The following is a 10,399-nucleotide window of genomic DNA, read 5'->3' on the forward strand; positions in this document are numbered from 1 at the left end:
TTCGCGATAAGTTGCATAATCAAATACATGTTATCATTTTGTACAGGCAGTTAATAACATCAAAATGTGTCACAATAATTCATATCACCAAACATACACAGGCAGTCAGCAAAATCATATATACACATGCAGTCAGTATAACTTCACATCTACACAGGCAGTCAATGACAAAATATACACAGGCAGTCAATGGCATCAAACATACACGATTACAGAATATGCCATTTAGAGTTCGTCATCACTGTCCTGTGTGTCGTATCCGACAATATAGTCCGCATCGTTTTCACAGTCCGTTCCACACAAGCAAAGGTCGGTCGAATGATTGGCAAATCGAATTGGTCGAATGGTCGATCGAATCGAATTCGATGAATCAAATCGAATCGATCAAATTGGTCGAATGGTCGATCGAAGCGATTGGTCGAATTGGTCGAATGGAATTGGTCGATTGGTCGAATTGGTCGAATCGAATTGGTCGGAATTGGCAAATGTAAACATTGATTTTCAGATTTTCCATGTAATAACGTTTCCAAAAATGTATAGGTTTGCTAATCTACCATGATTTTGAACGAAAAAACATAGTGAACCTGACTAGTAAGAGCTAACGCATTGAACGTGAAAAACATGCACAGACACACAAAACATGCAATGGAGAGAGGGAAGCACATAAGCACAACTAGATGGTATTCGTAGAATACTTACCCTGCGCAGTCAACTTGGTGTGAACCAACTCTTCTGTTTTTGAACGTTTCTTTTTTTCTTTGATCCAATATGGCTGCCAGACCACGTGAGCAATGACATCATGAATTTATGTTCTCTAATATTGTTGCATAGATCATGCTCAATAAATTTCAAACTGATCAGACTAAGTGTTGTCCCTGTCAAATTATGACGTCATCGTTAACAGCACCTGATACCCCATATGGAGTTATTTACAATGAGCCACGTTTCATTTTTTTCCAGAGCGGTTTTGGAGATATAGAGGTGCAATGTTTTGGGTTTTTCCAAGATGGCGTCCGTACCACGTGACCTATGACATAATTATGAATAAAAAATTTCTACAGGCGGGGAATTTTCCTATGGTTAAATTTGGTGTCAAACGGACCAACGGTTGCCGAGAAAATACATTTTTAAAATGCCAATACGGCGCACGTATGTAACCGAATGCTTAATCCAGCTTTTGCTTTGCGAGCGCAGGGTAACAACAGAAGAGAACAGGGATGCCGGTAGATCTGTGAATGGGGGAGACCTGGGGAGGAGGGAGAGGGGTACACGGTACAAAACAAATGAACACTTCTAGGAACCCCAGGAAAGAGGCTGGGGATTCAAAGAGGTGGATTTGGAGCGTTTTAATGGGGGAATAAAAGATCAAGGTTTTGGATGGGGGAAGATAAGAGATGGTGGTGAACAGCCGTTTTAAAGACCTGGAGGGAGGAGTGGGATTGAAGGGAGTGAGGGAGTTTGTTCCAGAGGCAGGGGAATGAAAGAGTGAACATGAGCAGAGTGTCATGTATGCAGTGCAAATATTCACTGTTGTATCCCTACACCGGGACCGGGTTGTATCCCTACGCCAGAGCTCGGATGGCACGGCTGTGAATCGGGCCTTGATCGGCAGAGTGAATAAACGCGTACGACAATTGATCGTAGTTTGTCGAGATACCTTACATGGCGACGAGGATAAACATCTAGACCATGACATCTTTCGGCCATATCGATGAATTCGACCCTCATGAGGGGGATTTTGACACGTATTCTGCGCGGTTGTCTTTCTACTTCGAGGCGAACGACATCGCGACCGAAGCCCGGATGAAGGCCGTCTTCCTGTCCGTTTGCAGAGGTGAGACGTTCACACGTTAAAAACCTGATTCGGCCTCGGACAATCCAGGAGCTCACGTATGCAGAGCTCAAGGCCGCTTTGAAAAGGAACATTGCAACCCATCTCCTTCAGTCATCCTGTGTCGGTTTAATTTTTACATGTGCAGACAGCAGCAAGGTCAGTCGATCGCAGACTTCATTGCACACCTCAAAAAACTGTCACATCTGTGTGAGTTTGGGGACACGGTTGATGACATGCTCCGTGATTTGCTGGTGGTTGGCATGTCCGATGACCGCACTCGTAGACGCCTGCTTGCTGAGAGAAGACTGATGTTCCAAAATGCCAGAGACACCGCCATTTCCATGGAAAGTGCTGAACGCAACGCTACAAGCATCGGTGCCACTCGCTCGTCTGGTACCAGCCCTGCTGTGAATCGGTTGGATCATGTCCAGCCAAAACGTTGGAACAAGGCTCCTCGTCAGAAGCCAGTGCAGTCTCAAACCCACAACAACTGTTTTCGGTGCAACGGAAAGCACCCTCCGGAGACGTGTCGGTTCAAAGATGCCACCTGCCATTTCTGTTCGAAAACTGGCCATATTGCTCCAGCTTGCATCACTCGCAAATCGGGAAAAGGAAAAGCTGCTGACAAGATTCATCAGTTTATCGGTTCGGAGGAACCCGAGCTTGACCAGGTGAGCTCTGTTTCCGACAACTCAGAATCGTATGACCTGCTTCATATTGATTCTCACCATAGGCGGGACCCTTTTCTTGCCAATGTTGTCGTCAACAATCGACCATTGCAAATGGAGGTCGACACTGGTGCAGCCATCTCGTTCATCAGCCATGCTGTTTTCACAAACCTGTGGAGTGATGCTGAACGACCCCATCTGAAACCTACTACCTATGGACTCTCCACCTATACAGGTGAGAAGATTGTTCCCTGCGGTACATGTGACGTCACGGTGGGCTACGATAACCGTGAGTTTCACCTACCCCTGATCGTCATTCCTGGAAAGGGCCCTTCCTTACTCGGCAGGAACTGGTTGAGCATAATTCGACTGAAGTGGGAAAGCATTCATCAACTCCGGGCAGCCAACGTTTCTCCTACCGCAGCATACACACTCAAAAATGTGCTGGATACGTACCCGGATGTCTTCAAGGATGAGCTTGGAACCTTGAAAGGACATACGGCTAAACTCAGGGTTGACCGGGATGCCAATCCTATATTTTGCAGGGCTCGCCCAGTCCCTTTCGCCCTGCATGAGCGGATTGACAAGGAACTGGATCATCTTGAAAATCTGGGGATCATCAAGCAAATCCAGTATGCCGAATGGGCGGCGCCCATCGTTCCGGTCATAAAATCGGACCAGTCCATCCGCATATGTGGAGATTATAAAATGACCGTGAACAGGTGTTCTTCATTGGATAAATATCCAATCCCGAGGATCGAAGACCTCTATGCTCGTCTCACGGGAGGCAAGACTTTTACGAAACTCGATCTCAAATCCGCCTATCTACAGCTCTGCTTGGACGAGAATTCGAAACAGTATCTTACCATCAACACGCATCGTGGGTTGTGCAGGTACCACCGACTTAGTTTTGGAGTGAAATCTGCACCTGGAATTTATCAGCGTGTCATGGACAGTTTGTTTGCCGCCGAACGCAACGTCGTTTGTTACCAGGATGATATTCTGGTTACTGGTCGTACGGACGCGGAACATCTACAGAACCTGGAGAGAGTTCTGAAGAAGATTTCGGACTCCGGCCTACGTTTGCGTCGAGACAAGTGCAAGTTTATGGTGCCATCAGTCACGTACCTGGGTCATACGATTGATGCCGAGGGTCTACACCCGACAGATGAGAAAGTCCGAGCTATCAAGGATGCTCCTGCTCCACGAGATGTGACCGAATTGAAGTCATACCTCGGTTTGCTTCAGTTCTATGGTCGTTACATCCCGAATGTGACCGACGTTTTGGGCCCCCTTTATCGGCTTTTGAGGAAAGGAGGCTCCTGGAGCTGGGGGTCTACTGAACAATCAGCATTCCAGACCTCTAAGGATCTGCTCAAATCGTCCAATGTTCTCGTTCATTTTGATCCAGAGAAGGATCTTGTGCTGACATGCGATGCCTGTCGGTATGGAGTGGGGAGTGTATTATCACACGTGATGCCTGATGGTACGGAAAGACCGGTTGCATTTGCATCCAGAACGTTGTCCCCTGCAGAGAAAAACTATTCCCAACTTGACAAGGAAGGATTGGGAATCGTTTTCGGCGTCAGCAAATTTCGCCAGTACCTTCTTGGACATCATTTCACGATTCGCACTGATCACAAGCCGCTGATCAGTCTGTTTGGTCCAACTAAGGCGACATCTGACACACTACCGCCCAGGATCATCCGCTGGTCCCTGTTTCTCGCTGCTTATGACTACACCATATGTTATAAGCCCGGTTCGTCTATCACAAATGCAGATGCCATGAGTCGGTTACCCCTTCCAGAATCCGTTGATGATTTGCCTACACCAGGATCCATTATCGCACTGATGGATCATCTGGAAGATTGTGCTGTCGATTCCGGCCAGATCCGCACTCATATTCGATGAGACCCCATTCTGTCCAGAACTGTCCAGGCTGTACAGCTTGGATGGCATTTGCTACCTGAGGGTGACCCAGATTTTGCGGCTTTTAAAGCACGTATAAACGAACTCAGCGTGGAAAATGGTTGCCTACTCTGGGGATGTCGTGTCGTGATCCCGAAAAATCTGCGTTCCAGGGTCATGGATGAAATCCATGACTGTCACCCCGGGATTGTGAAGATGAAGTCACTCGCCAGAAACTATGTGTGGTGGCCGAATCTTGATGCTGATATCGAACATCATGTTCGACATTGTTACCCCTGCCAGAGCACCCGGAATACACCTGCGAAAGCGCCACTGCATCCCTGGGAATGGCCCAGCGAACCGTGGCATCGCCTACATCTCGATTATGCCGGGCCTATTAACGGCAGCATGATTCTAATAATTACGGACGCGCACACAAAATGGATTGATGCCTATGTGACGCGTGGTACTACGTCAGCCATTGTCATCGAAAGACTCAGACGCTGTTTCGCCACTCATGGTCTGCCCAGGATGATCGTGAGTGATAACGGTTCGTGTTTTTCCAGTACCGAGTTTGCCAAGTTCACACGTCGGAACGGCATCAAACATAAGTTTGTCAGCCCACATCACCAGGCTTCAAATGGCTTGGCCGAACGATCCGTGGGAATCATCAAATCCGGATTGCAGAAACTTCAGGAGGGAACTCTGGAAACAAAGCTGTCTCGTCTCCTGTTCAAATACCGCATCACGCCACAATCGACAACCGGTGCAGCTCCGTCTGAGTTATTGATGAAACGACACTTGAGATCGACACTTGACAATCTCAAACCAGACATATCATCAAATGTTTATCACAGCCAGCTTAATCAAAAGTTGGTGCACGATAAGACGTCCAACAGTCGATGTATCAACATTGGAGATCCAGTGTTTGCCCGAAATTTTGGTACAGGTGCGACGTGGCTACCGGGGGACATCATCGAGAAGCCAGGTCCACTGTCCAGTGTGATTCACCTGCAGGACGGCCGCGAAATTCGTCGACATCAGGACCACATAACCTACCGTCCCTGTGAGTCGATGGAGCCTGTAGCATCGTCAGTCAGGACAACAGTTCGACCCGCCACTGCCGGAGATCGTCGTGGCCGCTCCAGCCGGCTCGGATGCCCCGAAAACCTCTGCAAACGCTACACCCTTCGTGGAGACCAAAGGAATCACCTCGGACTCTGTATCCACTGGTACACCGCGACCCAAAGGAATCACCTCGGACTCTGTATCCACTGGTACACCGCGACGCTCAATGCGTGAGAGAAAAGCACCCGACCGGTTGAATCTTTGAAGTTGTTTTTTTTTTCACGTTGACACATGTTCTATTTTCATGTATTTTCATTATTCTCATAACCGTTTGCACACATATTTTCACATGTTTTGGAAATGTTGCTTTTGAAATGTCAATTCTGGAAATCTAGCACGTATTGCTCTTGGTAATTTTGGACTTAAAGGGGAGGATGTCATGTATGCAGTGCAAATATTCACCGTTGTATCCCTTCACCGGGACCAGGTTGTATCCCTATGCCAGAGCTCGGATGGCATGGCTGTGAATCGGGCCTTGATCGGCAGAGTGAATAAACGCGTACGACAATTGATCGTAGTTTGTCGAGATACCTTACGCAGAGAGTCTTGATTTTGGCAGTTTCACCATGAAAGGGTTGCTGGCAGATCTTGTATGTCCTGCAGGAATATTTGGGGGACAGAGCACAGAGAGCTGGGGGAGCAAGGCCGGAGAGGAGTCGGTAGAAGACGGAAAGACCACCAACCTGCCTGCGGTGAGTGAGTGAAAGGCCCTCGGATTAGCTTCATTGCAGGAGATTCCAATGATTCTGAACACTTTGGTTTCAACAGCGTGAAGCCGAGCGAGGAGTGAGGCAGGAGCACCGGCCCAGAGGGGGGAACAGTAATCCATTAAGCTGCGGATGAAAGCCTTGTATGTGGTGAGGAGCTCAGGTGTGCCAAGGAAGGACTTCGCACGACGGAGGATACCCAGTCGGCGACTCGCTTTGGAGGCCAGCTTGGAAATGTGGTTTTCCCAGGAAAAATCATGGCAGATAGTGAGACCCAAAAGCTTGAGTGATTTCAAAAGTGAATTTGGATCAATGACCACTGACCAGCGTTATCTATCGCCATTCAACATGGTGCTCCATGCGCGACTGCCTGGTTTGAAGATGACCTGTGAGCAATGTGCTTTGACTCTTGTCTTCCTAACCGGTTGATTCTTAATTCTCTTGGGAGGGTATCAGCAAATATTTGCCGAATTCGGTGTGTGCATATCCAATAAAAGGCTTAAAGGAAAATGAGTCAAGTTTCAAAAACACAATTGCCGGATCTCGTTGCGATGTTCTTTTTAAACTTTACATCCTTGTGTGGGAGTAGGGGAGGAGGCACCAGTAAACGATCAATTCAACCGGAAATAGTTAGTGGTGGTGGTGAGATGAGAGGTGGAGGGGGTATAGATCTGAGAATTTCATTCTTTTCCTCCCAAATTTAATCCCTTCCTCCCCCTATAGACGACCCTCCCATTACTCCAGATTGATATAGAATTTCATTTGAAAATCATATTCTGCTTAACTAAGGTATTGCTCAATTGTGTTCTACTTTCACTTTAACAGCCCCAAGTATTCCCACCTTGGTGTGGACTTGGCTCAGAAACGTTTTTGATCAAGTTTCATGAACCAAGAGGGTTGGCCTGATGTTCGACTGAAGGTGGAAGGAATAATTTAATCATGTTGCCCACGATAACTCGCATACTCTTCGTGAAGGACACCGTGGCATCTTTAACGTCCACGACCACCAACAGTGCGAGCACATGGATACTCTGGCTTAATGTCCTGATGGACATCAAATGGGATACACCAAAGTTACCTTTTATAGCTTTTATATATAGTTATAGTTTGTTTGTTTTTTTTGTTTTTTTTTAATATATAAATATTATATATATATATATTTATATTTATATTTTATTTATATAAATATATATATATATATATATATATATTTATATATATATTATACATATATTTATATATATTATACATTATACATATATTAATATATATTTATTTATATACAGACTTGGCATTTAATATGGAATATTTTTTTTGTGGGGGTGAACTTACTTTTCAAGATGTCTTAGAACCAAAAGTTCATTGGAATTATGTTGAGATTATTCTAGATTTTCTTAATGTGACCTTTAAAAGAAACAAAAACCACATTTGACATTTCGAAACAAATAAATTGATCCTTGAAAGTGATGTAAACTGATATCAAACTCAATTCATGGACAGTACTGTGTTAAACTTCTGTACGTTTTCCAGAAGTATCTCTTTATTTTGCACATTAGCTAATTTTTTTTTAACAAAAACAAAAGTTAAATTACGACTGGGATTACAGACAGTAAAATTACAGTTCAGTACTTCGTGTAACCCGCACGAGCATTCAGGAGAGCACGTACACTTTGACGCATGCTGTTCACGAGAGTTGCCAAGGTTTGGACAGGAATCGCTTGCCATGCAGTGACAATAGCCTGCTGCAATTCACGCACAGAGGTCGGCTGCTGGTCCAAGTGGTCGATTTGATGCGTTAATTCTGCCCACAAGTTCTCTATCGGATTGATATCCGGGGACATGGCAGGCCACTCCATATGCTCTACACCACGGTCAGCAAGAAAGTGTTGGATCATGCGAGCACGATGAGGCCGTGCATTGTCATCTTGGAAGACAGTTTCCTCGAAAGGCTGCACGAGCAAATGGAAGCAATGTATCTTCCAGAATGGCCCTGTACTTGAACTGGTTCAGGTTTCCATTCAGAACAACCAGGTCAGTTTTGCCCCCTGCATGAAAAGCAGCCCAAACGGTCACCCCACCACCTCCAGCTTGGACTCTTGGCACTATACAATCTTTGTTGTAGGCTTCATGCACTTGTCTGCGCACTCGGACGCGGCCATCTTGACGATAGACCAGAAATCTAGACTCGTCACTGAAGATCACATGATTCCAGTGTCCTGGCTGCCATTGACGGTGCTCTCTGGCCCACTGCAATCGGCGCTGGCGGTGTTGTCTGGTCAGGCGTGGCTTTCTCAGGGGGCGCCTGGCACGATAGCCTGCTTGAACCAGTCGTTGGTTGACTAGCCTTCTGGATACAGGCACATTTGTCAGTTGCTGTCACTCAGCCCTAAGCCGATTAGCTGACTTGGTACGGCCATTGCGGACGAACCGGTGCATCTGGCGATCATCCCTCCTTGTGGTTCTGCGGGGACGTCCTGGCCTTGGTATTGGAGTAGGGACACCCCTCTGAGCATTTCGTTTCAGGATCTTTGACACCTGACCTTGAGTGATGCCATACTGCCGAGCAATAGCACGCTGTTTCATGCCGTAATTTCGTAAAGCCACCACTCCATGACAAACAGCATTGTCGAGTTGACGGACCATCTCCAGAGGAAGCGGCAATAACTTTTGGAGACGTGCAGTAGTTGTTTTCCACTAATACATAACGCAACAACCCTTGTATACCCGACTGTGAAGCCAATCATCAAATGCACCTGTCCGTACATTTTGCCACGACACCTGTGATATAATCCTGTTGTTGACTTCTTGCTGCGACAGACAATCAGTGACATGGTTCTTTTAACAAATAAATCACCAAAGTGTAAAAGAAATTCACCAGATTGATATACTGAGTTAAGAAAGTAAACCCAAGTCAACAAAAATATATATATTCCATATTAAATGCCAAGTCGGTATATTATACATATATTTATATAATTTTATATATACTAGGGCATGCCCGTACTATATCTATATCTAAAATTATATCCCCCCCCCTCTATTTACATGAAATGGTTTGGTCCAAAGCGAACGGCTTGCGAGTACGGTGACAATCCCCCCCCTCTATTTACATGAAATGGTTTGGTCCAAAGCGAACGGCTTGCGGAGTTTGGTAAAGAAATCGCCATAGCATGCACAAACGCGCAGGAAAGCGAAAGAACCATTTAGTGTTAATGCCCAATTATTCAATTAGCGCCAACGTATTTTGGCTGTTTGCAATTTAAGCGCAAGGAATCAATCAATTCAATGAAAAAAATGAAAAGGAAAAACACGCAACAACAACGCAACAACGTGTTCCGTGATTGGCTGCCGGAAGTGAGGTCTTTGGCTGATGGGTGATTGGCTGCCGGAGGAAGGTCGCAAATCGCAGTTACGATAAATCGCAAATTAGTTTTAATTAGTTTTAAAACATAGTTTAATGGCAACATAGTTTTCCAACGTGAAATAAATGAATACGCTCTCAAATGTGCCGTCCGAGGCAGAGTCTGTTCGCCACGTTCGGCACACGTGATAGCTCGCTGCTCTCTGATTGGTTGAATCGTTTTTTGGACATAGCTCGGTAACTACTTCTCCGATTAATATGAAACCTTGAAAAGGCACATCCTCGGGTCCCCAGCAATATACCTGGCAAGTTTAAAGTATATCGGACCCGTGGTTGTCGAGAAACAGCGGTCACAGACATACAAACATACAAACATACAAACATACAAACATACAAACATACACACAGAGATTACTGGAATTATAGATAGATATATATATATATATATATATATATATATATATATATATATATTTATATATATATATATATTTTATATTATATATATTTATATATATATATTTATATATTTTTTATTTATTTATATATATACAGTTTTATATATAGTTTTATATATATATTATACATATATTTATATATATTATACATTATACATATATTATACATATATTTATATATATTATACATTATACATATATTATACATATATTAATATATATTTATTTATATATATTATACATATATTAATATAATTATATATATATATATTATTTATATATATATATATATATATATATATGTTATATATATTTGTATTTATATATATATTGTT

This window comes from Myxine glutinosa, chromosome 1, assembly GCF_964187855.1.
Source record: "Myxine glutinosa chromosome 1, kmMyxGlut1.1, whole genome shotgun sequence".
NCBI lineage: Eukaryota > Metazoa > Chordata > Myxini > Myxiniformes > Myxinidae > Myxine > Myxine glutinosa.